Genomic DNA, 6,000 nt, shown 5'->3' with positions numbered 1-6,000 from the left:
GTTTTAGCAGTCCTCCTTCCTATCCCTATGGTCGGCTCCTATCCTCTCTGAACCTCTCCGGGGCACCTACTATTATATGTCATTTTTCCCTACCTCAGACTGGGATTCGTACGGGAGCCGAGAGCCCTATTCAGCGGTATCTCGTCTCTCTCGCTATCGCGAGAGCCATCCAACGAGTTCGGTCGTCCCGTCGAATATTTTCTCACTCGGACCAGTAAAGCGAGCACTTAACGTCCCTTAGGTGTCTTAGGGTGTACGCTTTTACGGGACTACTATAATAAGGAGAGGCACGAAGACTAAGAGGGCCGAGTGAGAACGAGAAAATACTGCTGATGGGGAATTGAACCCGTTGCTGGCTCTTAAGTTGAGAGAGCAGTTAGATTTAGATACTGAGTTCGAGGCTCCGCACCGCAGCATCATAAGTTTGGGTCAAGTTCATGGCGAACTTAATATTGAGTCGTAAATAGCCCCCCCTCTTATAGTAATTAGAATTTATACTATATTAATTTCAGATTCAAAAAAGAAACTACGAAAGAATCTACCAACTTACTTATATTATATTCAGGGGACCAGCAACACAATTATATACGTCCCTTTCACGTACTCTTCGTTCTGGCAGATTTCGAGTGGTTTTTCATAACTACTGCCATGAATTAAGTTTCTGCTTCTTCGGTTAAGGTTCCGGTTCTGCTCTAACTCAGTCGTCCCTTAAGTCAATTCCTTACCCGCTGCCCCTGCTTCTTCGGGTCTCACTCCCTCAACGAGAGGAAAAGAAGGGAGGAAGGACGTGAGCTACGAGCTAGAAATAAGAAGTGTTTGTTCTCCCGCTCCCACTCAAGCACAAGAAAGGACTCGTACGGAACCTACGAAAGAGCAGCTGGCTCCAAAGAGAGGAGTCTCAAGTACGGGATTATATACTCATTGTTGCGAGTACCCTGAAGAGACCACGGAGCGGTGTAGCTATAGGGTATAAAAGATAGGAAGGAGCAAAGCTTAGTCGAAAGCTATAGGGACGAAAGTGCTCGACCCAAAGGGGAGAGGGACGACTAACACGACCGATAGGGTCAGATCGTCGAGTACTTTTGAATAGCCATTCACAATGCTGATGGGTCCGCTTTAGTATAATAGATAGGCCTTACTCGACATAATCCGAGGGCACGACGGGAAGGGATTTGAGCTAAGAGCGGCGTGAAGGGACGAGCGGAGGAACCGCCAGCGACGTGAAGAGAGAGCTAGTTCGCTTACTTATTGCAAGACAATGAATTTATATAGTGCCGACTTAGTCTGCTTAAGGATCCCGACCCTCAGTGTTTGAGTCTGGGAGTTCCGAACCTTGCCCTTCCGCTCCAGAGAGGGGAACTGCAGAAGCTGAAACTTAAGCATAAGAAAAGTATGCTACGCCTCCTGATAGGAGATGTTGTTAAGGAAGGAGTGAGAACGACCAGCCGGTCATTCCTATTTGAACTCGGACGGGCAGGGGACTGAAGATATGCCTTTGATCTCTTAGCTGCATAGCTTTCAAGAGTCTTTTCTCTTCGTAGCATTTACTAACTGAGTTTCATGGGGCAGCATTGAATTCCATCTGTGAGTTGATAGCGCATCTGTGAGAGCGAACTCGGGACTAGAGACTATATACATCTACTTTTGGGTCCCCTATGCAATGCCATTCAGATAAGATACTGATGTATGCAAGTCCATTCACTACTGCTGCTTGGGCTGAGTGCTACTAATGAGTTAGAGTTTGCTCTCGCACGTCATCATTGATGAATTGGAGTTGAACCCGATGACAATTCCAGGATCAAAACTACTGGTGCCTAGCCTCGTTCTCATTACTTCTAGTGGTGCCTAGCCTTGTTCTCATTACTTCTAGTGGTGCCTAGCCTTGTTCTCATTACTTCTAGTTGCTGGTGCCCGGGACAGATGACATCAAACCCGTCAACGTCGCTGTCGCTCACGTCGCGATGCTAGCACCTTTCCAAAACCAATTGTAATAAAGTGGAGGGGTTCAAATACAGTAGTTGCTTCATCAGTCTGTTAATTTCTTGGCTCGTAAGGCATTCCGACCTATGGGTTCAAGCACAGGTTCAAGGTAGGGATTCTTTGGTTCGCAACCCTACATCCTCTCTCACTTAATAAATAATAAAGGGGAAGAGCTCGAGCGCCCTCGCTGCACTAAAGTCAAGTAAAGACAAAAAACTCCTCGGGACCATCACTCGTACCTCCATTTCCGAGAACCAAACCATTCTTGCCATCCACTCTGCTATAAGATAAGAGTTTTGAATAAGAGTTTTCGTTTTTATCTGAGCTATAAGAGTTTTTATCTGAAGGGCGTCAACATGCCCTCATTAGGGATATAGCACTGAGGAGTCGTCTCTGGAGCTGGAGGTAGCTCGGCCTAGAGTTTCGTACCCTTCTTCTATTCGGCCGGCCCTCCCCTCTTCGGCGGTTCCTTTGTCTGGTCGTCCTCTTAACGATTATGTGTTTTGTCCCTTCCCTCTTCTTTATGAATTTACATGACCTCATCGTCTTTGAGAAACTCTATCCATCGTTCGGGGTCTCTAGGCACGGAGGCGAGCTCTCGCGAGTCGTACTCTCACTCTACGGTCACGTCATCCAGCACGGGATCCCGAAGCCGGACTCATATGAATAATCTAAATTGCCGGCTACTGCCCGGCCCTCGTCCCATTCTCACTCTACCACATGAGCCTCATAGTCACAAAAAAGGATCGGATTTGGCGACATGGCCGTCAGGCAGGGGACTGCACATCCTTTTTCCCGGGTTGAGCCGGAGAAGGAGATATCCACATCAGCACTTTTCCTGAGTTCACTTTTGAGCTTGAATTCCAGAAGAAAAGAATTCAAATATGAATATACATTGCAACTAATCAAGAATCCAAGTCAGCCAATCCGCACAAGCAACCGGAACATCTTATTGTACTAAAGCAACCGGGCGCCATTCAGATCTATCTGCTGCCTACAAGGGGCTTAGAGGCTCCGCTCCTTGATTGAATGTCATCGGCTGGGACCCCTGTAGAGGAATAAGCGGGAGCTACTGGCACTGATTTTCTTTAATACGGGAGAGCTATCTTTAGATACGTCAGCAGAAGCAGTATTTTCTTGCTCAAATTTCTTATTCAAAACAAACATCATCTTTATTATGGAAAAGACTACTTTTTTTATTGGCCCTGCCCTCGGCCCTCTCTTTCATAAGAAGGAGTCTTTTTTTTGCTTCGTTAGCTCCAAGTGACTCCGCGAAGCAAGCCAATAGCAAGCCATCCAATCTGGAAAGTGAGAAGTTCAGATCCCAATCTCGAAAGTGAGAAGTTCAGATGTTGCACCGAACTATACGAGATCAAGGGCCCGGTGACTTCGCCACGTCGCGATGCTCGTACCTTCCCTAGCGAAGCGATCTCAGAATTGATTGCAATGAGTCCATTCGCAACGCACGTTCAGTGATTACTTACGAACGCAATTAGTTGATCGAAATGTTTTATTTAAATTAATAAATGGAAATCATGTTCTTCAAGTAAGGGAGCAGGCATCTCATCTATGTAATTAGAACTCATTAGTGTCTTAAAAAAGAGCTGACAAAAAAAACCACGTAGAATGTGAGAAAGAAAGCGTTGAGCTGAGCCCTTGCAGCAGCGGTCTTCTTACTGACCACAACGCAAGCGCCTTAGCCCAACTAATCATTCTCAATCCTAACCAATTATCCGCATCTACAGATTGGTTAAGTCATAGTAGATTGTGGTACTGGTAAGTCACTTTACCTAAAGGACCCATCTTGTAAGTCTCGAGGTCTTTTAAGTCTCACACAAGAAGACAGAAGCAGCTTTCTTTATATAAGAAATTCTCAGTCTAGTTCGAAAGGCCACAAGGCAAACAAGCGAGGAGGGCTGGCCCATGTGGAAGAAAGAAGTCAAGCGAAAGAGCAGCTCTTTCAACTTCCGCCTAATCTCAAAACAAGTTGCTGGTTTCGACATCCATCATGTTTGAATAGAAGTCTTAGAGGGGTAGAAAGAAAAAGAAGTTGTAGGGAGGAGAAAGAACACTATTTTCGCTGTCTGCTAGCTAGTGGCCGTCTGAGGCTAGTGCTTAGAGTAGAGCGAAGGCCAGTGGGGAGAGACTTGATATTGAGTACTACTCTATAATAAAGAGGGTAGGGGACAGATTGATTCGCTCGTAAGCCCAAACGTTCAGAAACTCGATCGATCCCATGTCTTCCATTAGCTAACCGAGCAAAGCCAGAATGAGACCTAGAATTCATCATTCAAACATTCATTACCATGAATCTGCGCGAGAAGGTAAAGCAGGGAGTTTAGCCCGGGGCAATGTCGGATCCAATTTGAAGATGAAGAGAGGTAACTAAAGCCTGATGTCTTCCTAGTCCAGGTAGCGAGCGAAGGTAGATAGGTTGCGTCTTGCCTATGGTAAGAAAAAAGCTGCTCTCTTTATACGTCTCTTCCCCAGTCTGACTTTCTCATGCCCGGGTATCTTTCTTTTATCCACTTTAACGGTGCGAACTATAAGAGCGAGCCAAACAAGATAAGGCAGGAACCTCACTCGTCTATTGAAAAGAATAGGAACCTGGTCTCTTTGTTGGCTTGTCAGGATCGTCATAAGAGTCAGTATAAGTAGGAAGAAGAATTTGAAAGAAGGCCTCAGCCCCCGGCTCACTGCCTTCTTGCTTCTTATAAGATAGTTAGTCAGTCTCTCTCCTCCTACTGAGGCATCCTTCATTAAGTCAACCTCAACCATAAGAGAAAGATTGAATCGCAAAGAGTATGTTTGAAAGGGGGTCTTAGCGGGTTTCAAAGCATTGAAGGCCGGGTGAGAATATAGAGGGAGTACACAAGAGAAGAGCCCAGCATAAGCATTTCATCAGCGGATGCAATCGTTCATGAAAAGGTGTTCGTTTCTTTTCTTTTTCTCGTCTTAACAGATTAAGATAAGAAGTTCTTGTTTAGTTTGAATGAGAATGAATGGAGCAGAGGAACCAGTGCCCGAAAGCCGAAAACCTCCTTCGGACCCTTGTCAGAATGCTCTGTCTGACCAGTAGGTGGGGATCAAAAGTGAGCACCGGCAGGTACGATGTAGATTCTCATACCCTCATTCTAAAGCTGGCTCTTTCTGATGCTTGCCACTACTCCGAGATCCGAGATTCTTCCGCTTCCGTGGTTTTCAGTCAGATAAAAGAATGCATCTTCACCCGGAGTCAGGGCCAGGTCACGTCGCTGTCGCTCGTACCTTCTCTTTCTCTTTTGGCAAGCAACCTTCCTCTTCGGGGCTTTTTCTTTCTTTAGGCATGAGGAGGTGGACCTCAACAAGGCCCCAGGTTCTCCGGCAGACTACCGAAAGTGACTCGTGAGGAAACCCCCAGTTCGGGGTGACTGGGCAAGAAGCGGCCTGTCAGTCGACATGATCGTAGCAGTCAATCTTAGTGCTCGCCACCTCTCGCTACCTCCTTACGCCAGGCTCAGTTGGCAAGTCTCAGCCCGCTCCGAAACAGGCTTCACAGGTCCTGTTGGCGAAACAGCCTACTACTACTACGGCGGGAACTGGCAACTTATACAACAGTCTTGAACCCGGTCTGACTTTCCCCTTCCCCATTTAAGGCTTCACGGGAACTGGCCTAGCTCCATTTTTTGAACCCCTGGAGTCACTCCCCAGTTGATCTATTCTGCTCTCCCGCTGCTTACTTCACTCTTGCTTACCTTGACCCTCGGTCACTCAAAAGTCTACACTTCTATGAAGCTCATATCATAGCATCGATTTCCCCCGTCGTTACCTCGGACCTTGATTGATTGCTGCCACTGGCTCTGACATCTGAATCTGAGAAAGAGTCACTTTCCCAAGAGAGAGCTGAGATTTGTGAATGCTCGCCTAGCACCTATGGAACTCTCCTTCGACGGATAAGTTCACTCTCCTTCGACAGAGAAGTTCAGTCACTCTCTTTCGGGCTAACCGCTTTGTTTGTCTAGCTTTGCTTTAGGCCTTGGA

Source organism: Zingiber officinale, chromosome 7A, assembly GCF_018446385.1.
Source record: "Zingiber officinale cultivar Zhangliang chromosome 7A, Zo_v1.1, whole genome shotgun sequence".
NCBI lineage: Eukaryota > Viridiplantae > Streptophyta > Magnoliopsida > Zingiberales > Zingiberaceae > Zingiber > Zingiber officinale.
This window is presented reverse-complemented; position numbering follows the sequence as displayed.